Source organism: Hylobates moloch, unplaced genomic scaffold (genome assembly GCF_009828535.3).
Source record: "Hylobates moloch isolate HMO894 unplaced genomic scaffold, HMol_V3 SCAFFOLD_24, whole genome shotgun sequence".
Lineage (NCBI taxonomy): Eukaryota > Metazoa > Chordata > Mammalia > Primates > Hylobatidae > Hylobates > Hylobates moloch.
The window spans coordinates 33966651-33992070 of NW_026652299.1; the positions used below are offsets into that span (position 1 = coordinate 33966651).

At 49.8% G+C, this 25420-nt stretch overlaps 1 pseudogene; it reads right to left on the reverse strand.

The window, feature by feature from the left end:
* Positions 1–23507: 23507 nt before the first annotated feature.
* LOC116462921 (iron-sulfur cluster assembly 1 homolog, mitochondrial-like) lies at positions 23508–24137 on the reverse strand (annotated as a pseudogene).
* Positions 24138–25420: the final 1283 nt, after the last annotated feature.

Here is a 25420-nt window from a genome sequence, read left to right on the forward strand (position 1 = left end):
AGCATGCACCACCATGCCCAGCTAATTTTGTATTTTTAGTAGAGACAGGGTTTCTCCATGTTGGTCAGGCTGGTCTCGAACTCCCGACCTCAGGTGATCCACCCACCTTGGCCTCCCAAAGTGCTGGGACTATAGGCATGAGCCACCATGCCCGGCCTATTTGTGTTTTATGTACACTTTATACACATAGACAAAGGTAATTTTATATATTTTAAATAATTTTGTGCATAAAACAAAGTTTGTGTTAAGTACTTATATGTAGAATTTAACACTTGTGGCATCATGTTGCTGCTTAAAAAGTTCCAGATTTTGGATTTTGAATTTTTGTATTAGGAATATTCGCTCTGTAGTAAGAACGTGAAGGTGAAAATCAGTGTCGCAGGATAATGTTTAGGATATTACGCAAGCTTTTGCACCGTTCCCCCAGAAGTGGCTGCTTTCCAGGTGCCCTGCCTCCAGTGCATAGAGGCGGAGGTGGCCTGGGACCAAGTGTGATGGTTAACGTTATGTGTCAGCTTGACAGGGCCATAGGATGCCTGGACATTTGATCAGACATCATTCTGGGTGGGCTTGCCAGGGTGATTCCCGATGAGATTAGCGTTGGCATCAGTGGACTGAGTAAAGCAGATTTCCCTTCCGAATGGGGGTGGGTCTCATCCAATCAGTAGAAGACCTGAATGGAAGAGAGAGGCTGAGTAAAAGGGAGCTCCTCCTCTCTGACTGCCTTGAGCTGGCACATTGCTGCTTTCCTGCCTTTGGACTCAGACTGAAGTGTCAGCTCTTTCTGGGTCTTCTTTTTTTTTTTTTTTTTTTAGATGAAGTCTCACTCTGTCACCCAGGTTGGAGTGCAGTGGCGCGATCTCGGCTCACTGCAAGCTCTGCCTCCTGGGTTCACGCCATTCTCCTGCCTCAGCCTCTCCGAGTAGCTGGGACTACAGGCGCCCACCACCACGCCCGACTAATTTTTTGTATTTTTAGTAGAGACGGGGTTTCACCGTGGTCTGGATCTCCTGACCTCGTGATCTGCCCGCCTCGGCCTCCCAAAGTGCTGAGATTACAAGCGTGAGCCACCGCGCCCGGCCTCTTTCTGGGTCTTGAGCCTGATGGTATTTGAACTGGAACTGCAAGACTGGCTCTTCTGCATCTCCAGCTTGCCACTGGCAGAGCTCTATAATCACATTCCTTATAATCTCTCTCTCTTATACATATATGTCCTCATATATATATCCTATTGGTTCTTTTTCTCTGGTGAACCCTAGCTAATATGTCAAGTATTACAGTTTGACTTTGATTCCAAAATATGCTCCTAAAATACCTAGCAGAGATATAGTCTTGAAAGCCTAGGTTTTTAATGGAGACAGCCAGCCTTTTTGAAAGAGAAGGACTCAGCAGATAAGGTTTGTAACATAGAGACAAATTGAGAAGGTTGCATGGTGCTGTAACAGCCACTTCCCCATCCCGAGGGGTCATGTTTTGGTGGGGGAAGATGCCAGATGGATGTGGACAGAGCCTGGATAGTGGGAGTCCTTGAGAAGGGCTGATGCCCTGCCCCCTCCACTGTCTGGGCTTGCAGGGGTGTTGACAGGATGCAGTGGAGTTGGGGGGATCAGTGGCTGAGCAAACAAGCGCTTGATCCTTCTTGAGGAGAAGGGGGGCAGCATCCTGAATTGAATGAATATTTACCCAGTTGTTCAAATCAAATTTGCATATGCCACAATGTTTTTCTAGGGTCAAGAGAGGTGCCCCTGCAAATGTTGACTTTTGCAGTTCTTAAATAAAAATCAATTAGCTTATAAGAGTTTGCTCAATTCCTTCCCCCTCCCCATCTTCCACCCCACCTTATGCCAGTGGGTCTATACCACACCATGGCCTGCCACCTTTTTTTTTTTTTTTGAAGCAAATCCATCCAGATCCTAAATGCCACCCTTTTCAAATGCATAATAGTGTATCTGTTAGGCTGCTTTTGATCACAAGCAATTGCACCAGTTGAATCAACAGAGAGGCTTCTTTGACTGACTCAAGTGAAAAGCCCAGACTGGGATGGGCTTCTGGTGAGGCTTGCTCCCAAGGCCTGGTGCTATCACAAGGCCCATGCTCCATGCTGCCTTCCGCAATGTCAGATTCATCCTAGGCCTGCTTCTTATCAGGTACCAAGATGGCAGACTGCAGCTTCGTGGGTACACATCTTCTCTCATGCCCAGCCAGAAGGAGCCTTGGTTTTGGTGCTTATGGCCAATAGTCACCGTCATGAGAAGCAGAGGCCACAGCCACTTCCACCCCAGTTACTGGATCTGTCACAGGGTGCGAGGGTGTGGACTGGCTCAGGCTGGGACATGGGCTCCATGCCTGGGGCCTGAAGAGGAGCCACTTCTCTGAGACTCCATGGATGGCCAGGTGGGAAGCAGAGCTGTCCAGAAGGGAAGGGAAGGGAGTATCTAGATGCTGGGGAGGCACCAACAAGCATCCTCCACACATGGGATCTGGCATGTTCACATTTTATTAAAATTCATTTTTGCCACCTCCTCCCACATTTTTTTCTGCTAATTGGTGAGGAATCCTTCATCTGAGCAGAAATTGCTAAATTCTCATAGCCAAGTGGGGGTTGAGTAAAGCTCATTGTTTACCTGTGGTCAGGGGCCGGCGCCCACATTGGTCCAGCCTTGCCTTGCTATGCTGGGAAGCTGCCGTCCTGTCCAGCGCATCTGGTGACTCCTGCTTGGTGAGGTCCCATGTGCCCTGCTGCGAGGGAAGCAAGCAGAAGCTGGTCTCTGGGTGTGCTGCCAATTCACGTCAACACTATAGAGGCTGCCCCCCGTAAGGTGCTGTGGGGGTTTTGGTGAAAGATGCAGATTAAAAGGGGAAAGGAGAAGAGGGGGGCAAAGTGACACCAAAGAGGCTGTCAGCCAGGGTCCCCCAAGCACGGGGTGCAGCGGGGAGGAGTGAGGGCGTGCATGCTGTGGAGGGACCCCGAGTCACCCTCCACAGTCCCGATGAGAACTTGATCACCTGCCCTCAATTCCCCATCCAACTGAGCATCACTGGAGGCGGCCACCCTCCTGAGGGGTGACTCCTGGCCTGGTCTGCTGGAGAAACAAGAGGTTCCTCTCAATCAAGTATAGGACTCTGATGTTGACAAAAGATTATGGTAGTAATGCTGCTTTGGACTAAAAGTGACAGGAAAATGTTTTATTTTATGAAGAAGTCCAGGGGACCTGTAGGACCCGCTTGAGATTTCATCCAGGGAGCAGGGCCTGGGGAGGAGCAGCCTGAGTTTCGGTTCATGGGGGCAGTGGGAAAAAAGAGTGAAAATGCAGCTGCTGTCCCCATGGACTCCTGGAGTCATTCTTTCCCAGCTCTGCAAGTGCCCTAAAGCAAGACGCTAGGCCACACACGAGGACGCCCTGAAGAATGCATTAGTCCACATCCTGCTTCTGGGCTGTGTGGGAGGTTGAGGCCCTCAGTGCAGAAGGCTCTTCTGTGGGGGTCATTGTGTGCTGTGCCCACCCCACTCCCAGAAAGGGGAGGTGAGGGTGCCTTGCCCTCCCCTGAGCAAGTGAGAGCAGGCTTCAAGAGAGGCTCTTGGGTGGAGGCACTGGGTTTTGGAGGACACAGAGATGGGGTGTGATTGTGCTTGGTGTAGGATAGTTATCAGCCAGGATAACTGGGTTATGCTGCAGTAACAAGCACCCCCGACACTCAGTGTCTTGATGCTATGGCATGTCTTTTCCATTCATGCTCCTTGTCCCACATGGGCAGATGGAGGCTTCTGCTCACATAGTCACTTAGGGACCTGCCATAGGCTTCTCTGTGTTCCCATGATGCAGGAGATTGTGCATTGGCCCTTAAAGCTTTCTCTAAAAGTGACATGGCACATGGCTCCTATGTCCCCATGTCACCATCCAACGCAAATCACTTGGCCATGCCCTTGAAGAGGGGCAGGGGGTAGGCATGGAAGTGGAATGTTACCGTGCGTCTGGAAGGCAGGGATTCAGAAATATCCAGGGACCAGCACTAGTGGCCGCTGAGGCACCCAATGGAGGGAGCGGGGCCTGCTTGGGAACGAGCTCCCCTCCCACCCACAGTGTGCGTGGGTGAAGGCGGTGTGTCAACACCAGGCAGGGGTGTCCTGGAAGGACCCTAGGACCTCAGGAGATGGGTGGGCTCCTGAGCCCAGGTGAGATTAGGAGTTGGAAGTGGCCATCCTAGGAGGGCATGGCCTGTGCCACAGACAGGAACATCCCCGCAGGGGCCACCGGAGAACCTGCCAGGTGCTCACGGGAGTCAGTCAGCTTGCCCAGCTGAGATCATCCACTGACCCTTCCTGTCACCCGATTCCTTAGTTTTGCTCCCCAAGTCCTCTCTCGGGAGCCGTGTGTGAGGGAAGCCAGCTGTAAAGAGCAGGGGAAGAGGACAGCAGGAACAGCTGGGAGGCCAGAGGAGGCCTCATGAGACGGACTCTGCACCAAGGTTGGGAGGTGGGTGTGGTTGTGGGGAAAGGTCGGGCATGCACCCCTCAGGCAGGGGTCTGTGGTATGGCTGGGGTGGGGGGCACTGTGGGCGGGTCCCGAAGGCTGCAGTTCCGAAAGCCGTGTGATCCCTCAAAGGTTTGAGCTGGTGCTGGTGTTGGGCAGCTGAGAGACCATTAGGGGGTCGTGCCAGTGAAGCTGTCCTGGGTGCTAAGAGAACAGGCAGCGGCCCTCTGTGGCAGGAAGACCTCTGTTCGTCTAAGACAGAAACTGTGGTGAGAGTAGGGTCCCCGACTTCCTTCTCCACTGAAGAAGGGCTGGGAGGCCTTGCAGCTGTGCTCTGTCTGTGGGTGGGCGGGGAGTGGAGGTTGGGGCAGTTCTTCTGAGCCAGCTCTGCCTCTGGCCTGGATGAAGAGCCCAGAAGGCCGGGGTGGAGTGAGACCTCAGTCCACACAGGGAAGAGGGTGGGAAGAGGGTGGGAGGGAAGGCCAATGTCTGGGCTAGGCCTCTCCCCACTGCCTCCCCAGGGAGGGCTGCTATCTGCAGTCTATATATGAGGAAACTGAGGCCATGGGGATTATGTGATTTGATGCAGGGTTCACTCCAAGCCCAGGAGTCATTCCACAGCTGGCCGTCTCCTTACAAAAGCCTGATGAAAAAAAGCTGTAGTTGCAGAATGTTGCAGAGGGTCCCTGGCCATTCAGAAAAAATTTAAAGTATGCAAAGCAGTGCTCAGCATTGCTTAGGGATGCAACCGCACAGGCTTGAAGTGGGAGGGTGAACTCCAGCTTGGGACAGTGGTTACCTTAATGGGGTGGGGGTGGGAATGGGGAGGGTTCACCTGATCCCGCATGTGGTGTTTTTTTTTTTTTTTCTTTTTTTCTGAGATAGAGTCTTGCTCTGTTGCCCAGGCTGGAGTGCAGTGGCGATGTCTTGGCTCATTGCAATCTCCACCTCCCGAGTTCGAGTGATTCTCTTGCCTCAGCCTCCCGAGTAGCTGAGGTTACAGGTGTGCACCACCATACCCGGCTAATTGTTTTTTTTGTATTTTTAGTAGAGACGGGATTTCACCATGTTGGTCAGGCTGGTCTTGAACTCCTGACCTCAAAAGATCTTCCCGCCTTGGCCTCCCAAAGTGCTGGGATTACAGTCATGAGCCACTGTGCCCATCCCCACCTGTGGTGTTTCGTGCTTTGATCTGGGTGCTGTATGCACAGGTGTTGTGGAACTAGTTTTCATGCCTTTTCGTATGTCTGAATAGTTTCTGGGTAAGCCAAGAGAGGCTGACTGCAGCCCCTGGAGTGGGTGACGAGGCTCAGCGGCTGCTCCTGGAGTCAGCAGCCCTCCCTGTGACCCCACATCTTCAGCAGCCCGACTAGAGACCAAGAAACGAAAAGGAGAAAGGGGCCCAAGGAGGCCACGGCTGTGTGAAGAAGGCCTCCTGGGGCTGCCCTTATCTTCCTCCCCTGGTTCAGGGGTGGAAGCTTCTCCAGGGGAAGGAGAGGCAAACGCACAGCTGGCACACGCCACCTTGTCCAGGTTGCTCTTGGGCCATGAGGCAGCTGCTCCTGCCCCTCGGCAGCCTCTCCTTCCTTCTCAGCAGCGCAGGAAAGAGGAGAGCCAGCAAAGCCCAGCTGTGAGGGCTCCCCTTCCCTCTGCATTCCCCAGTGACCCTATCTGCCCAGCTGGTCCCATGCCCCACTGTACCAGCTCTGCACCTTTGGTAGCATCCCTGGGAGCCTCACATGAGTCAGAGACGACCCAGTGCCTGGTTGGAGCCAATTGCCACATTGTTCGAAACGTTGCAAGCTGGTTCTTCAACTCTTGGAAGCTTGAAGTGGACCATGATGGGGTATTTATACCATGGCAGTTGGCTAATGCTGTGCATCAGCATTCACGCCCCCCTTCACTCTGCAGGCTGTTAAACATTTACCAACACAGCACTGTCATGGCCCCACTGTGAGCCTTCCTGAACTTGCCCATGTGTGCTCCTGGTCCCTGTTCACCTGCACCCTCAGGTGTCCTGGGGGCCCCTGAGACCCATCAGTCCCCCACTCCCCAGTGACTGCTGCAGTCTGTGCTACACAGGCTCACTTTTCTCCCCTGACTGGCTGTTGCTCTAAGCACATGTTAGGTACTGCCTGGTGGAAGAAGTGTGGGCCTCTGAGTCTCACAGGCCGGCTTTTATTTCTGGCTGTGCCCTATGCCAATCTGGACAAGTGACAGCCTCTGGGGCTTCATTTCTCCCTGCGTATGTGGTGTTAATACTGCCTACTCATAACCTCCATTGCCAGTGAAGGAAATAATGTACATAGTGGTCCATTTCCAAGACAAAGTGCCTTAAATCGGCTTAGGTCAGCAAACTACAGAAGAAATAGGATATACTAGGCCCCTGCTTGGGTAGCCAATGCCTGTTTGTCAGCCCCCCTTAGTTGCCTTCACTCGAACCAAAGAAGTTTAGTCTAAGATGAGTTTACTAGCCTGCAAAATAGCTTGTTTTGTCTGTTCTTATCAGCTGGCCCAGCTACTTAGGTCATAAGTCAAATACTTGAAGAGCCCCTGAGCTAACTAGGATTGCAATGTATTGTGGGCTGCAACAAAATGCAGCAGGACACCCCTAAATAAAACACCTAGAGCCCCTACCCCACAACTGATAGGTGATGTTGGGGAAGATTGTGATCCCATAGTACTCAGCCTATGAGGAACCGGCGGAGAGACCTGAGCATTAGGGGATAAATTGCTTATTCAAACTGTGCTGGGGGTGTCTGCTCATCAGACACCGCATCTTGAAAGACCATCATTAAAAGTCTCATTTTCACTGTTCTCCAGGTCTCTGAGTCCATTCTTTGGGTTTGGATGGGTGAGTTTATTTCTCACACCAGGGCTGAGCACGTGGCTCCAGGCACAGGGCAGGCACTCCCTCAACAACAGCCTCCAGCATTTGAGCCCCCGTGGTTAGAATGGGGACTTCTAGCAGAGTTACTGAGATATCTTTCCCTCTTCCTACTCTGTTCAACACCACTGGTCTGCAGTTGGGCCTGTGGAGTACAAAGAGAATTCCCCTCAAGACCCCTGGGTGAAAGAGACACCTCCAGTGTCATCCTGGCCTGAGGGGTGCAGTGATGGGGCAGGTGCATCCTCAGGGGTCCCAGCACCACCCCAAATAGACTTCATTGGTTTAGTGCAAGAACGTGGGCTCTGAAGTTGGAAGTGCTGCAAGGATGTTGGGCATCTGGGTGTGGAGGCTCCAGTTGAGCACAGCGAGTGTGCTGCACAGGGGCCTCCCTTGCATGTGGAGGACAGACACTGAGCTCCCACTCTCACCTGTCCAGTCTGCTCAAGGTCTGCCTTGGGGCTTGACACCCAGCAGGGACCTCACATTGGCCACTTCGCTGAGTGACTGTCTTCAGGACTCCAGAGCCCACTCTCTTTGATTAAGCACATGGGTTTTCCAGACTTATCCGCACACATGATTTATCTACCTTGGCATGATTTACATGCATGATTTCACTTCGGTATTTCCCCCTTCACAAGAGTGGCACCCGAAGCACAGTGAGATGAAGTGACTTGCTCACATTCATGAGTAGCAGAACCAGAATTTGAACCCAGGAGGGGGTCTCGCCCTGGAACCCACGCTCACGACACCACACCTGTGGTCCCCAACAACCTGCAAAGCTGTGATCCAAGGTGACCCAGCTTACAGAACACAGCTGCAGCCACCAGCTCCTTGGCGTACTGGAGATTAATTTAAGACTAAACTCCCAGAAAGCGGGGCAGATGCCAGGCCCGTGGCAAGGGGGCTCCCTGTGCAACACCCTGCCATTCTGATGGATGAAAAACATTTCAAGATTTCCTGTAAAAATGTCTGTTGTGGAAAGATAAGGAAATTCTGGCACACTCAGCGGGGACTTCTTAACTAGTTCGTGCAAAAAGGCATGTTTATTTTTGGCCTTGGGGCTGGGTACAGCGTGGCCTTAATCAGCAGCTAAGGTGATGTTGGCCAGGCCATTGCTAGCCCAGGCCCAAAAAAACAGTGTAGGACAAGCCAGTGCCAGTGTCTGCCAAGGGGACAGGCACGGGGACCCTTGTCTGACCTCTGGGGGCCATGTGCAAGGGCCATGGGAGCAGTTGGGTAGCCTTGGAGAGAACCCAAATGTGGGAATCCACAGGCCTGAGGCCCTCCCAGCAGTCAGAGGGTTTGCGTGCCTGCCTCCGATGGTGGTTGGGAGATGGAGTGTGACATTGTGTCCTGAGTCTGGAGGCCCTCCCAGCAGTGAGAATGGACGCGTGCCTGCCTCTGAGGGTGGTTGGGAGACAGAGGGTGACACCATGTCCTGAGTCCTGGGGACTGGTGGAGCCATGCCTGTTTTGTGACCTCAGGCAGCCCCTCAGTTGTCTGGACCACTGCTCTTTCATGGGGAACCCTCATTAGAGCTCTGCCCGGGTGCCCTAGCCTGGTGGCAGGGATGGTCAAGGCCACCATTTCCCCATGGAAATTGTCTCGGGTGCCACCTGGTTGGAAGGGGAAGTTCTATGGGCAGCTTGTGCTCAGCAAGCCTGACGCTCTCAGTGTGTGTGGCGGGCGGGGAGGGTGAGGACAGGTGTCAGTGGCTCCCAGCCGGGGCCCTCATGCTGGCTCGGCAGTGCTGCTCCTCTCCCAGCCAACCTTGCTTCCACTGCCCCCAGGATGCCTCCTCTCGAGCTCCCCAGGACAGGCCACACCTATTTCTGCCTCCTTCTTTGTCACAGGAATCATTAGCCGTGTGCCTTGCTCCCCACCCCAGACTAGGAGCCCCAACGGTGGCTGATGGTGGTCATCTTAGGGTGTCCAGGGCAGCGCAGGGCTGGATGGCAGGTGCTCAGTGGGCACAGGAGAAAATGCAGCGGGACTGGCTCTCCTGGCCAGTGTGAGTGGACAGGCTGTTGATTCTGTTGGAAGACGGCTGTTCTTGGTATTTGGAGATTTGCCATGTGGGGCTGTGAATGATCTCCCACCCTCTTCTAGCCTGATGTTGCAGGTTCTCTAACCCTCAAGGGCTATGGGCTCAGATTTCTTTAGCATTTGGCTTTCCTTGGGGACCCCTTATCCCCTCCTTCCACCTCTGAGCCTGTCTTTTCAGGGGGCCTCTGAGCCTTCGCCACAGTCTACAAAGCATCTTTGCTCTACTGCCAGAAATGGGAAGCCCAGAATCTTCTCTGTTCATGCTTGCTATGCCTATTGGCATCCTGGCTGGGCCTGGCCCTGCAAACTGTGCAGGAGGCTGTTTGCCTGTGTGCTTCCCCCTCCAGTCACCCCCCTGGGACCAGAGCCTGCAGGAGGTAGGAGGCGTGGGCAATTTGGAGCATCCCCACTCTGGCGGTGGGCTGTGTAGACAGAGTAGGAGTTGTGTCTCAGCTTGGATGTTGAACAGCTGGGTGACTGAGCCTGTCACCTCACTTCTCTGGGGATCTGTGCTCATCTGTGACAGGTACAGGTGGGAGGCAGTGTGGTTGTCAGGTTCAGCAGAGGACCTCATGGTGTGCTCTGAGCACGGTGCTTGCTCATAGCTTGTAGCAGGGACTACCTCCATTCAGACCAACAGCAATACCACTGCCAGGCTCAGATTTTCTGGGAGCTCAGTGGTTTAAGGAACCTCTTTCAAGGTAGTAGTTTCCTTCTGTGTATGTGGGTGGCAGCTGCTTCCTTGGTCTCTCAAGAACCCAGCTCAGTTTGAAATGGTGGCGAAAACCTTACGCCTCAGCCCAGGCAGGGGCTCAGCACCTCTCCCAGGGCCAGCACAATCCCACTTTATGATTCTTGGAAATTCCTCTCTGAGAAAAGGCAAAATTAATCGACCCTTGGGATGCCCTTGGCAGTGCTGGATTACGTTTCAGCCCATCTGTGCAGGGGCCCAATATTCCAACTGGAAACTACAGCCTATCCGGAATGTGATCTTGACAAATAGGAAAGGGAAGTGGATTCTAGATAGGATTTCCGATTCACACAATTACAGTGAGCCATGGCTTTGGCTCCTGGCCGGGAAGACAATCAATTAGTTGCAGACTAACATAGGAGAGATTACACCCTGCATCTCTGAGCCTGGCCCTGCTGCAACCCGTGCATGGAGAGTGCAATTGCATCATATTTCCAAGAGACTTGTGACAGGGATTTGATTCTACTGTAGAGTGACGGCAAACACCTGCCAACACCCTTTCTCAGCCCCGATGACACTGGCAAGGATGCTATGTGCTTAGGCCCTGCACTCAGCAGAGGAAGCACCGATAGCCAGGACACCGCTCCATGTCTTTAACTAGCAAGGGGACTTTCTACCTCTATGAGAGCAAGAGTTCAACAAAATGTAGCCAATGCCTGTAGGTGATGCCATCCACACACACAAGCGACCTGGGGCCTCCAGCCTGTCCTACAGCTGTCCAGGCCCCTACTTGTGTTATCCCCACCCCTGAAGGTTTAGTCAGCAATCTGTGCCTTTTATTAAAGGGTGGTTTGAAAGGAAGAACTGCAGCTCTCCCTACCCATTTCTTGCGCAGTGTTAGATATTTTAAAAGCATTTTCCTTTCATCTTTCCAGCAATAAGCATCTTTGAGCTAGGTTAAAGATTTCAGCTATGGGCTGGGCGCGGTGGCTCACGCTTGTAATCCCAGCACTTTGGGAGGCTGAGGAGGGCGGATCACGAGGTCAGGAGATCGAGACCACGGTGAAACCCCGTCTCTACTAAAAATACAAAAAATTAGCCAGGCGTGGTGGTGGGCGCCTGTAGTCCCAGCTACTCGGTGAGGCTGAGGCAGGAGAATGGCGTGAACCCAGGAGGCGGAGCTTGCAGTGAGCCGAGATCGCGACAGAGCAAGACTCCATCTCAAAAAAAAAAAAAGATTTCAGCTATGGAAGATGGGCAAGCTGGGACTCAGCAATGTTAAGAGCTTTTCAATTCAGTAAGTATTCCAACTGCCAGCTACTGCCCTAGTATGTTAGGAGGAGTTCATGTTTGAGTAATCCCAGCAGAGTAGGTGAGATTAGGGATCCTGGGTTGGGCAAGGGCTGGAGGCAGCTTGCAATTTTGTATAAGTAGTCAGAGCAAGCCTTCAAGCCAAGGTGATGTTAAGCAAAGGTTTGCAGGAGGTGAGGGAGTTAGCCATGGGGTTATCTGGGGGAAGAATGTTCCAGGCAGAGGGAACAACCCTGCAAAAACCCCAAGGTGGGCCATGCCTGAGTGCCCCAGGAAGAGCCAGGAGCCCAGCGTGGCTGGAGCAGAGCATTTGCAGGAAGAGCTGTAGCTGGGGCAAAGGAAGCCGTGCTGTGGGGAGCTTTGAGGTCACCATGGAGACTTAGGCTCTTCCTCCAAAATGGGAGCCAGGGAGGGTTGGAGCAGAGAAGCATTATAATCAGGACTTGATTTTAAAAAGGTCACATGACTGCTGTGTATGGAGGCAAGGGTGGGGCAGGTAGAATCCTTGCGTGGCTACTACAATAATCCAGGTGAGAGGTGGTGGTAGCTCATGCCAGGGCCTTAGCAGTGGAGGGATATGGCCAGATTCTGGATCTATTTTGCACAGTGAGCTCTCAAGTTTTCCTGATCCATTAGAGCAGATGAGTCAACCGTGACCTTAAAGGTTTTGACCAGAGTGATGAGAAGGATGGAGTGGAGTCGGGCAAGGTTCAGGCCAAGTGGATGGGGGAAGATTGAGGAGCTGAAGTCCTGGGTGGTTGGGTTTGAGATGTCCATTTGATATCTACATTGGACGTTTGAGTAGGTGATAGGCCAGGATTACCTGAGCATATTAGGAGCAGCTGGTAGTGGAATTAGGATTTCTCTGATCTCTCTGTCCAAGCCTCTCTCTTACTCCATGATGATTTTCTGTCTCCCAGTGGTTTTGAAAACTAGACAGTAGAAAGCAATTTGTGTCACAAATGTCATATTTGCTTTAGGATTTGAAAGCTAGAATTTCCCCAATTCCAGAGGCCTTTTCCTTAAATGCCTTGGGTGGAGCTGGCAGTTCCCACCTGGTGGTGCACAAACCTTCGTGCAAATATCCATTTGGCATGCTCCGTGCAGGGATATGGGTGATCATGCCTCTCTCTCTCCCTTCAGAATGTGGGGTCCTAAAGGGAGGGCTGGCTCACTCATCTCTGGGCTTCCCATCAGGGCTCTTGGAGTGACCTATACCTGGAGAAGTTAGTGTGAGGCTGAGATACACCAGGGCCTCCCAGGGACACCTGCCTTTACTGGGGAGTCTTGGACATCTTTTCCTATGGTGCTCCTTCTTTTGGTTTTCCTCTTTTTATGAATTGCTCAGTCATAGTGTTTACCCATTGAAAAATTTGGGTTGTTTGTCTTTTTCTTTTTGATTTGTAGGAATTCTTTATATATGTTGGCTACTAATTGTGTGTTATTAAGCAGCAAATATCTTCTCTCAGTATGAGCTTGTTTTTACTTTGTTTTTGATATCTTTCATTCATAGAATTTACAAATTTTGGCTCTGTGTGGTGGCTCATGCCTGTAATCCCAGCACTTTGGGAGGCCAAGGCAGGCAGATCACTTGAGGTTAGGAGTTGGGACATCAGCCTGGCCAACATGTGAAACCCCATCTCTAATAAAAATACAAAAATTAGCTGGGCCTGGTGGCACGCACCTGTAGTCCTAGCTACTTGGGAGGCTGAGGCAGGAGAATCACTTGAATCTGGGAGATTGCAGTGAGCCGAGATCACATCACTGCACTCCAGCCTGGGCGACAGAGTGAGACCCTGTCTCAAAACAAAACAAAACAAAACAAAACAAAACACAAACAAAAAACAAAAAAAGAACTTACAAATTTTACTGTAGTCAAATTCATTAACCTTCTCCTTTATGACTTGTCCTTTTTGTGTTCCTCGAGAAATCCTTCTTTGTAGCAAGACCATAAAAGATGCTTTCCTATATTTTTTCCTAAAAGTTTTACTTTTCATGTTTAGATTTTTATTTTAGTTTGAACTGATTTTTGTATGTGGTACAAAATGAAGATCTGCTTTTATATTTTCTGTATGGAAACATCTGTCTCCACTATTTTATTTTTATTTTGTTAATTATGTTTTATTGTCATATAGATATAAATTAGGGCTTGATATGCTGCTCAGGCAGGTCTCGAACTCCTGCCTCAAGAGATCCTCCTGCTTCACCTCATTATGTGCCAGGATTGCAGGCTAGAGCCACCACGCTGCCCAGTCCTCACTATTTTTAATGCCAACTCACACATTGTTTCCACATATGTGTGGATATGTTTCTGGGCTTTTTATTCTGTTCCACCTTACTATTTGATGGTTCCTGGGTCAATACCACACTGCTTTAATGATTATAGCTTTATTATAACTTCTGATATTTAATGGGATAAATATTCCTATCCACTTCTTTTTATTAAAAATTTTGCTGGTATTCTTGGCCCTTAGTTTCTCAGATATTTTTCAAAATCATCACTTTGTCAAGTGCCATGAAATAGGCTGTTGAATTTTTATTTGAATTACATTTAATTTATAGCATAATTTTGGAAGAACCAATATCTTTATGATGCTAAATCTCAAGAGGATGGTAAAACTACCCATGTATTTACGTTTATTTTAAATTTTTTCAATGATTTCTTAGAACTTTTTCTATAAAGGCATGGCTGCAGTTGTGCAAATTGTGTCTCTCCGTCTAGTGATGCCGCCTGGAGTTGTGCAGTGTACAAAGTTCATGGCTGCACAGGGCAACAATGTGTATAAGTCTTGTACAAATTTCTTAACTTTATTCCCAAGTACTTATAATTTTTCTTGTTATTGGAAGTCGTACTTTCAAAAATTTTCGTTTTAAAATGTAATGTTGTTGGCATGAGTGCACACACACACACACACACACACAATCATCATATTATATCCAGTGAACTTGCTAAACTCTTTTCTTTTAGATTTTTTTTGTGCAGAAATCACATTATCCGCAAATAATAAAATACGTTTTTATCTTTCTAATCCTTTTGCTTTCTTTTCCCATTGCACTGGCTAAGACCTCAAGCACAATGATAAATGAAATAGTTATAGTAGATACTTTTGTCTTTGACTTCAAATAAGTTATGCCAGTGCTAAGTATGATTTTTTCACTGGATTTCGAGACATAGACTTTATCGAGTTAAAGAAGTTTGCTTCTATTCCCAGTACGTGAAGAGGTGCTTTTCATTAAATTTCAAAAATCTATTTATAGGGAAATAATAATAATTATTATTATTAAGCAGTAGCTGGGATTACAGGTACCTGCCACCACGTCCAGCTAATATTTTTATTTTTAGTAGAGATGGGGTTTCACCATGTTGGCCAGGCTGGTCTCAGACTCCTGACCTCAAGTGATCCACCTGCCTTGACCTCGCAAATATTGGGATTACAGGTGTGAGCCATTGCGCCCAGCCGGAAATGATTATTTCATTCCCTTTCTTTAATCTTAATAACTGCATTGGTGAATTGCATCAATATATTTTCTAATAGTAAATCAATCTTGCTTTCCTGGGAGCAACTTGATCATGATATGTTGTTGTATTTATTCATCACTGGACTTGGTTTGCTAATAATTTATTTATGATATTGGTATCTATGTTCATGAGTATAATTGACCCATAATTTTCTCTGTTTGTATAATATTATCCTTGTTTAGTTTTGCTCTCACAGTTACACTAGCCTTCTAGTGAGCTAACGTTCTATCTATGCATTGGAATAGTTTGTATAATGAAATTATTTATTCCTTGACTGCTTTTTAGAACTCACCCTAAAGCCATCTGGCATCTGGGCTTGATTTCAATCTCTCTGTCTCTGTCTCTCTCTATAGATTTTTTAAGCTCAAGCAATCCTCCTGCCTCAGCCTCCCAAGTAGCTGGGACTACATGCATACCCCATCATGCCTGGATAATTTTTAAACATCTTTTGTAAAGATGGGTTCTCGTTATGTTGCCCAGGCTGGTCTCGATCTCCCGGCTCCAAGCAATCCTTCCACCTCAGCATCCCAAAGTGCTGGGAGTACAGGCATGAGCCACTGTACTCAGCCTGTTTTACATTTTTATCGAGTGGCTGCCATGAGCTGACTTTTTAAAAAATTAAGAACACAACAAGAAATATTTTCAAAGAAAGGAAATGTATCCTCTCCCAAACTCGAGTAAGCCTTATGCTTTGATGAGTCACATCCCTGGGTCCCAAGGTTACTGCATCTTCTAGTTCTGGTTTCTTCATCTCTGAGAGGAACACTTACTTGCATCTGGGGCTCTTCAAGAATTCTCTGGCTGAGAGGACTCTTGGCAATGGTGTATTTTGGGTCTGGTTCATCTGTGCGCCAGGAGGGAGACTGAACCTCAGCATACATGCCAGGAATTTTAGGGCAGGGATCCCCAATTTCCTCCTTTCCGGCATCATCATTTTCCCCCTTGCTACTGGCTCATTCCCACTACATGCCAATGTGCTGCAATTTCTCCTGTCTGGGAAACAGCCTTCTCTGACGCTGCCTCCTCCTCCAGACACTGCCAGGCATGGGGCATATTTGGAGCTGGAGCTGGCAGGGTGGCAGGTGGGTTGGTTGCCTTATAGAGAATGGTGTTGTGGCTGTCACTGGGACATTTTGTGTTTCCTCTTTGCTCTTTCGGGATCTGCAGGCTGCTCTAGGTGAAGCTCAGGTTCCTGAGCTGGGGGCAGGCGGGGAAAGGATCACAGCAGGGGAGGCCCAGGCTCTTCAGGCCATTTGTTGCCCATGAAAGACTCAGGGGAGCCTGGAGCGTGTCCTCACCTGGTCTCCAGATAGGACCTGCCTTCCCTGCTGCTGACAAGACCTCTGGGGCCTGTGGGAAGTGGGGCTCACCTCCCAGGCACGGTATTACCTCCTGGACCCAGAGGAGGTATGTGTTAGGCTGTTCTTGCATTGCTATAAAGAAATACCAGAGACTGGGTAATTTATCAAGAAACGAAGTCAGATTGGCTCGTGGTACTCTAGGCAGGAAGCATGGCAGCGTCAGCTTCTGGGGAGGCCTCAGGAAGCTTCCAGTCATAGTGCAAGGCAAAAGGAGAGCAGGCATGTTACACAGCAGAGTGGGAGCAAGTGAGAGGGTGTGTGTGAGGTGCCTCACACTTTACACAACCAGATCATGTGAGAACTCACTCATTATCTTGAGGGCAGCACCAAGGGGATGGTGCTAAACCACTCGTGAGAATCCATCCCCATGATCCAGTCACCTCCCACCAGGCCCCACCTCCACCACGGGGATTACAATTCAACTAGAGATGTGGGCAGGGACAATTATCCAACTCTAGCAAGGTGGTGATGCAGCCTAGGGGGCCTTTCTGGGACACTCCTTGGGCTCGGAGAGACTGAGCCATTGAGGGACGTCAAGTCCTAGATAATCTAGGATTGGCGGAGCAGGAAGGAGAGAGACTCAATGATGTTGACTTCCAGGGGCAGGTAGACGGGGCCTTACCACAGGCCACGGACAGCTGCTGTTCTGCTGACTGGCCGCGGCTCCAGGTTAGTCCCTGCCTTGTCAGCACCAAGGCTCCAGGCGTCTCCAGAGTGCCAGGGTTCACTCCTGTTCCCCCCGTCAATTGGGCTCAGAAAGCCCAGGCCTCAGGCCACCTTCTGAGCTGGGGGTGGTATGCAGCAGGGACACTTTCCCAGGCCCTGCCTGACCTCCCTATCACCGCAGTGTTGTCTCCTGGGCCTCACCTCCCTCCCTTGTCCCTCAGAGACACCTCCTGCAAGAAGCCAGGAGAGCAAAGAAGGCCGTGTGTGTAAAGAGCCCAGTGCTGGTAAGCACTTGTAAGTCTGGCTCCTGATCCTGTGCCTCTGCCTGAGATGGTGGTGAGGCCGGCCCTGGGCCTCGGTTTAATCATTTGCTAATCAGAGTGAATAATTCAAATTCTCTTAACCTCCCAGGACTACTGAGAGAAACACATGGAAAAGTGAAAAATGCGTAATCCAGACCCAGGGCCAGCTTGGCCCCCAACCAAGGCACTTATCCTCTGCCACCTGCTAAGCCCTGGGATCCACTGCCCTCTTTACTGGGATGACTGCCTTTGGCTGTTAAGGGCTGGCACTTGAGTCGCCTCCCCCTGAGGAGCCTCCAGCCCATCTGCTCCAAATGGGACCGGCACAGGCTCTCCCCTGTCCCTGCAGCCCCACGCCCCCACCACCCCAAAGCTTATCATGTTCTTCTTTGCTTCCTTATCTGTCCTCCTCGGCAAGAATGGGGTCTAATTCAGGCCTGAATCCTTGGACTCAGCAAGAATTTTTAAACACACGGATGCACAAATAGCTGGGTGAGAGCCAGTGAGCTGGGAGCAGAGCCCATCTCAGGGAGGGGCAGCGGAGCCACACTCAGGGCTGGCAGGCCCTCACTGGGTGTGAAGATGCCCTGGGTTTCCAAGTTTCCAATCACCCTGGTGTTTAGCCGAGGGCGACCCCAAAAGAAACCCCAGCCCTGAAGAAAGATGGGTCCTCAGGCCACACTCAACATCCCTGTCCTGCACTGGGCTCCTGTCTTGGGTGTCCTCTTTCTAAGTAGCAACATCTCGCATGGACTGAAAGTTGAACTGTGAAAATGAAAATGCCTCTCTTATCAGTTTTATGATCATCCCTTGTGTAAGTCACATTACGAAAGCTGCTCTTGGCGTGGTCTCTAATTCCTCACCACTTCTTTGTCCTGCATCTGCTCCGTGGCCTTCCTCCGCAGCTACTCTACCAACGACCCTGGCCTCGAACCCTCACGTTGTCAAATCCACGCTCCCCATTCTCTCAGCAGCGTCACCCTGGGTGACCACACCCGTAGCCCTCCCTATTTCATGGCCTCTGTGACCCCATTCTCTGTGGCTTACCTCTTCCTTCTCAGACTCGGTGAGGCTCGTTCCAACTTCCCAAGGTCCTCAAACTCTGTGGGCCCTCGTCTTATCTCCCTGGCCAGCCCATCCATCACATGGCCTCCAGCACTGTGGCCTGTGTGTGCCGGGCCCTCCAAGGAGCTCAGGTACTACCTGATCCCATGACTTGAATGTCCAAGAAATCTCTCAAACTTGACGTGCCCCAAACTTTAATCACTAATTTTTCCCTTGAAATCTGTTCTTTCTGGGTCTTTCTCACGTCTCTGTGAGCCACCTCTGTCCACCCAGTTTCTCAATGATGAATCTTAGAAATTGTCCTGGTTCCTCTTATTCCCTCACTCTCTGCATCCAGCTCATCGGCAAGTCCCACTGGTTCTGCTTTCACATGTACCCCCAATGTGTCCACGTCTCCCTGCTTATTGCCTGGGTCCCGCATGAGATGTAAGCTTCCTTAAGTGCAGGGACTTTGATTTGCTATTACGGATCAGACCCAGGACCTGGCCAAGTGCCTGCTGCCAGTGAGTTCTAAGTTCTCTGTTGTTGAATGGATGACCGAGTCTCATTTCCTCTAGCAAGGAGCCCTGCAGAGTAGGAAGCGTGGGAGTTATACTCCCTCTTTAGAAATGGGGCACAGAGAGACCTGACGCAGGCCACACCCCAGATCCTGGGAGGAAGTGGGACTGGGCCCCACTTCCTCTTGGGGTGTCCCGGTGTGGCCATTGAGTTATGTCTAAACTAAATGGTGCCCTTCCCTGCCCTTGCCTTCCTTGTCTCAGCACAGGGCACCCCACATCCAGGGTTTCTTCTCAGCCCAGTCCCCTCCTTCCGTACTCATCTCCTGTGTGGGTCACCTGCCTCTGGTTTCTCGGCTCTACCAGCTTTTTCCATCTCTGCTGACATTGCCCTGGTCCCCATGTGTCATTTCTCACCTGGATAGATTACTTTGCTTCTCTAATCCCCTCTCCACAAAGCAGGGTTTATGTGATCTTTTCAAAACTCAAATCGGATCACGTCACTTTCCTACTTAGAACTCTTCAATCTTCTCCTGAGGCCTGATGATAAAATCCCACATCAGACACGGCACTGCTTACTGTGCTCTCAAGACAACCCCTGTGTCTCCCACCTCCACCCCTGCTTGGCTGGCTCACGTCGGTCTCACCTCCTGGGCCCTCAGACCAGCTAGGGACCCGCTGCTGCCCAGGCCTGGGGGAGCTGCTTCTCCGATGCCTGTGGCCGCTTTGAAGGGCTGTGCCTGGGATTTTGTAATTTGTTTGAGGTGCCGCCAGGCAGTCTCCTCGTATTCCAGTCCACGTAATTATCGATGCTTCCCAAGTTCTGCCCTTCAGCCTCGACCTCTCCCTGGGCCCTCGGCCTGGTTACCTGACTGTCCACTTGAGAGCTCAGCAGGGATGTCCAGCAGATATCACAAATGGAACATTCCTGAAAACCTGACTCCTGCTCCCTGCCCATGCCCAGCCACATCTGCTCCTCCTGCAGCCGGTGCCAGCCCAGGCGCCCCAACATACCCCGTCCTCACACTTGTAGTCAGTTTTCAACTGCTGGTTCCACCTTCCAAACATACCCTGAGTCCCAGGGGCCTTCCAAGCACTTTTGACACCCAGAGGTTATAACATTTTCTTTTTTGTGAGATGGAGTCTTGCTCTGTTGACAGGCTGGAGTGCAGTGGTGAGATCTTGGCTCGCTGTAGCCTTGTCTCCCTCGTTCAAGTGAGTCACCTGCCTCAGCCTCCCGAGTAGCTGGGGTTACAGGCACCCACCAACACACCCAGCTAATTTTTGTATTTTTAGTAGAGACGGGGTTTCACCGTGTTGGCCAGGCTGGTCTTGAACTCCTGACCTCGTGATTCGCCCGCTTCCGCCCTCCAAAGTGTTGGGATTACAGGCGTGAGCCACCGCTCCCGGCCGGTTATAACTTTTTCTAACAATCCCTGTGCCATGGACAGAAGGCTTGTATCCTCCCGAAATTCATGTGTTGAATCACCCTAAGCCCCAAGTTGTTGGCATTAGGAGTGGGGCCTCTGGGTGAGATTAGGTCATGAGGGAGGAGCCCCGCTGTGGGATTCCTGCCTTTTAAAACAAGAAGAGATACCAGATTTCTCTCTCTCTTTCTGCATGAAGCAAGGAAAGGTCAGGTGAGGACCCCGACCACGCTGCCACCCTCATCTCGGACTTCTGGCCTCCAGAGCACAAGGAGGGAGTGTTTGCTGTTTAAGCCACACAGTCTATGGTACTTTGTTACAGCAGCCGAAACTGACCAAGACATCCCTCTTCTGTATGGCAGAATTATTATCAGTCATAGTCATGAGATAAAACTAACAATCATGTCCAGAAAAAAAAATGCGGAGTGTAGAGTGTCTTAAATTGAACTTTGCGTGTATGATCATGCCATGATAAAAGTGAATTTTTTTTTTTTTTTGAGACAGAGTTTTGCTCTTGTTGCCCAGGCTGGAGTGCACTGGCGTGATCTTGGCTCACTGCAACCTCCACCTCCCGGGTTCAAGCAATTCTCCTGCCTTAGCTTCCCGGGTAGCTGGGACTACAGGTGCCTGCCACCATGCCTGGCTAATTTTTGTATTTTTAGTAGAGACGAGGTTTCACCATGTTGGCCAGGATGGTCTCAATCTCTTGACCTCATGATCCGCCTGCCTCTGCCTCCCAAAGTGCTGGGATTATAGGCGTGAGCCACCGCGCCCAGCCTACATTTCATTTTTAAAGATAGTATTTAAAATCAGTAATATTTCATGTATGAACTAATATGTATATTTGTCAAACAATAAATGTTATACCTTGGAGTTCACAGTTTTATCACTTTACATATTTTAAAGACAAATAAACATCCCAAGTGGTCCCATAGGCTGACAGAGTTGAAGTAACTGATGTTCTGTTTCCTCGTCTTTATTTTGTTTTGGGTTTTTTTGTTTTTTTTTGAGACAGGGTCTTCCTCTGTTGTCCAGGCTGGAGTGCAGTGGTGCAGTCATAGGTCACTGCAGCCTCAGATTCCTGGGCTCAAATGATCCTTCTACCTCAGCCTCTGCTACCATACCTGGATAATTTTTATTTTTATTTTTGCAGAGATGATGTCTTACTGTATTGCCCAGGCTGAATTCCCACCTCAGCCTCCCAAAGCGTTGAGATTACAGTCATGAACCACCATGGCCGGCCTTCCCTTGTCTTTATAATTGTGCTGTTAATGTTTATTTTAAATATCCTGTTTACTTGAAGGGGTTGGAGACCTGATTTGGCCATGGTGGCTGGTGTGATTCTGAAACCCGTGGACTTTGGTGAGAGCTGGTGCCCGTGTGGGACCACCCGAGCAGCTGGGAGCCCTCTGAATTAACGTGTATGTAGAACACAATGTGTGTATGTAGAACACAATGTGTGTATGTAGAACACAATGTGTGTATGTAGAACACAATGATGTGTGTATGTAGAACACAATGTGTGTATGTAGAACACAATGCTGACGAGAGGAAAAGTGACAGAGGCACAAGCTTGAGGTTCACACATGTGTTATTAGAACTCAACAGTGACTGCAGCAGTGATAGAAATGAGATAAACACAACAGTTTTTGCAGGAGTAGTATTTTATCAATGAATATATTATTGTCTGCACATGGTAATATTATGAAGCCACCAACTTTTCATCAGTGTCATTGGTGGTGTTAAATTCACTGTGGACTGTGTACCCCTTACTGCCTTCACCTAGGCAGGCCATCTCTGCACCCTCCCTCGGTGCCTGCCTGTGGGATCTGACCCCTTCTCACCATCTTCCCTGCTGCCGTGATGGCCCCAGCCCCCACGATGCCTTCCCAGGATTCCTGTCATTGTCACTGTAGTGGGATGAATTGTGATTCACCCCAGAACATTCATATGGTGAAGTCTGCACCCCAGGACCTCGGAATGTGACTGTATTTGGAGATAGGGCCTTTTTTTTTTATGATCACAAAGAGGCCACGTTTTTTTAATTGGCAACTCAATCTCTACATACATACAGTATTGCATGAATTATAAGTGGATCAACAATTATATTATTGATACAAACTCATGAGCATTTACATAAAACTGCCGCTCTAGGTTTTGGTGTGTTTTGTGCCAGCTACTTTAGTGAGTAAACAAAACATAAAGGAACTCAGCTACTTGAATTCATGAGAATCAGCTTTCAAAAAAAGCATATGTATCATCTCATAGAATACTTATTATGTCAAACCAAGGAAAATCAGTAACTAAGTGACAAAAGGAACACTTTTAAAGAAAAGTTGGTGATAAATATGTTAGGCTAAAATATTAAGAACTTTAGCAACTGGATCGAGGAACCAGAAAGTGTATGCACACTGGGAATTTTAACAAAAGATCCCCACATTCTCCTGTACAGTGAGGACCACATTCCAAAAGCATAATTCTGGGTTGCTACAATGTTGTCTCTGCTACAAACCATTGTTTCAAAGGTGAAAGAAACAAGATGGTAATTCACATAAAAGGTTTTAAAATTCTTCCCACTCAAAATAAAATAAAAATAATATAATCTCTATCAAATTATAAAGAAATTCTATCAAAATGTTGACCACATAAAGAAGTCAGACCACTTGCCTTCGCTGACTGCCTCAGAAGGCAGAACATGTGTCACCTACAAGGAAGGGGAGAGGGGGGTAGAGTCCCTACTCTCCCCTGGCCTGTGGAGTCGGGGTGGAGAGGAGTCCTTTGGCTTCCCTGGGGTTTTGCTTCCTCACACAGGGAATTGAGGGAGGTGGGCTAGATGGCTTTAAGAGACTCCTCAACTAAAAGAATCAAAGTCAGCTTGAGATCCCATCTCTGAACAGACATATAGGGTGGCAAAAGAAATGGATGAAAAAAAGGTGGATGACATCTTGCTCACCTTTTGATACCGTCACTCAGAACTAATCTGTACTATAGTTGAAGAAAATCTTTGCCTGATACTATTAAAGGGTATGCAATGAGGCAGTTGACAATGAAATTTTTCATAAAAATGTATAAAAAGGCTATGCTAAGTTTGGGTGGAAAAAACAATGCACCACCATATTACTACCAGCAGTCAGGATGTCCTGTCTCAGATTTTAGGAGTCGCCGATCTGGTTGGGAGAAATGCTGAGGGACCAAGCCATTCAATAGCGATCTAAGGAGTGCACACAGTTCAGGAAATGGATAAACAGGTGCCCAGGAAGGCAACTTTAATGAAACTGGTTCTAAAACAAAGGATGCAAGAGACCTAAATGATCCAAAGGGAGTGATGGCTTCTCATTTTCTGTCCCCTATAGAGAATATAAATATCATTTCCTCTGGAATCCAACACACTGGCTTCATTTTCAAGATGTATCACTTTATTTTCCAGCACGTGACAGTCACATGATTTCTGCAGTGAGCCCCAAAGCTTCCACGAGCTTTCCTGGAACCTACGGCCAGAGGAGTCCTGAGATTTCAAATATTAAAGCTTTCTCCACTGCTGCAAATCCCTTTGATGTTTGGGTTATTGAACACAAACTCACTGGATAATTTGTCTTCAACATAGTCCATTTCTGTTCCTAAAAGTGTTAGCTGTGCTTTCTTTTCAATGAATACTCTGACTCCATCTTGAATAACTTCTTCATCAGAATCTCCTTTTGTCTTTGTATATTCTAGAGCATAAGAAAGGCCATTACAGCCCCTGGTTCGGACACCAACTTTTACACCTACATGCTCACGCTTATCTTTAAGAAGTTGTTTTATCTTGTTTACTGCTGAAGATGTCAGGGTGAGGGCTGCCTGGGTGGGCTGCAGCTTCCTCTTGCTTAGCCCGGACTAAGGAAGCCGACATCTTTGCCGTCCCAGCTTCCTGGTGCCTCGGGCTGGAGGTCGGCCGCCTCAGCCTCTCTCCATGGACACGGTGGGTGCATTGGAGATAGGGGCTTTAAAGAGGGGATTAAAGTAAACAAGACCACGTGGGTGGGGCCCCTATCCAAGGTGACTGGCATCCTTCTGAGAAGAGGAGATGAGGACACGGATACCCAGAGGGAAGGCCATGTGAGGATATGGGAGAAGACGGCATCTCCATACCAAGCAGAGAGGCCTGGAAGGAAGCAGCCCAGCTGACACCTTGCTCTCTGGCTCTTAGGCTCCACAACAGAATGACAGGAGTCTCTGTCAGCTGGTGGCATTTGCTGCGGGGTCCCGAGCTGGCCAGTGCATCACCTAGGAGATTCCCCAGCCCCCCTTGCCTCCCACCAGTCCTTCCTCACCACAGCAGCACCATGCTTCTCGGCTCCAACCACATCCTGCTTCTGTGCAGACCCCTCCAGGGGTCCACAGTGCCCTGGCAGGAGCCACAGGCCCCACCTGCTCCACTCTGGCCGCTAGCCTGCTCCTGGGCCCCAGGCCTGTCATGTTTCTCAAACACCCAGGTCCTCCCATGGCTGGGCCTCTGTCCTTGCTGTTTCCTCAGCGGGAATGCCAGTTCCTTGGTGTCCACATGGCCAGCTCCCTCACAGACTTCTTTGTCTCAAAGCCATCCCTCAGTGAGGTCTTGGAGTTCACACCCTCTACCCAGCATGTCCCATGGCCCTGGCTGTCCCCTTCCTACTTACTGCATGGAGTCTTGTTCTAACATGCTTTGTGAGCATCCTGTGTGTGCCACCGGATCTCAGCACCTGGACCAGGGCTGAGCACAGAGCAGAGCAGGGCATGGTGGGGGGCAGTGACTCTCCCGGGATGACTGAGGATGCCAGCCCTGCCCCACTCTTGAGGGTAGGGGGTCAGCCTGGGGCACATTAGCGTCCATTCCCAGGGCCTTGGAGCAGATTTACAAGGACAGCCAGATTGCAGAACTAGCTCCCCAAGGCCTGGCTCTTCCCATAGGAAGTGAAATGGGATTTTGGAAAAGAAAAGTGGAGAAACTTGAGGGGCTGTAGCAAGGACGTGGGGTTAGTGAAAGTTTCTAGAAGTTACCCCACCTTTGCAGACATCGGGACACGGGAGAAGATGGAATCTTCACGCCAAGCAGAGGCTGGAAGGAACCAGCCCAGCTGACACCTAGCTGGGATCAGCCAGGTATACCTGAAATCTAGACAGAAGGGCTTTGGGTGGGAGAGGGGCAGGCCTAAG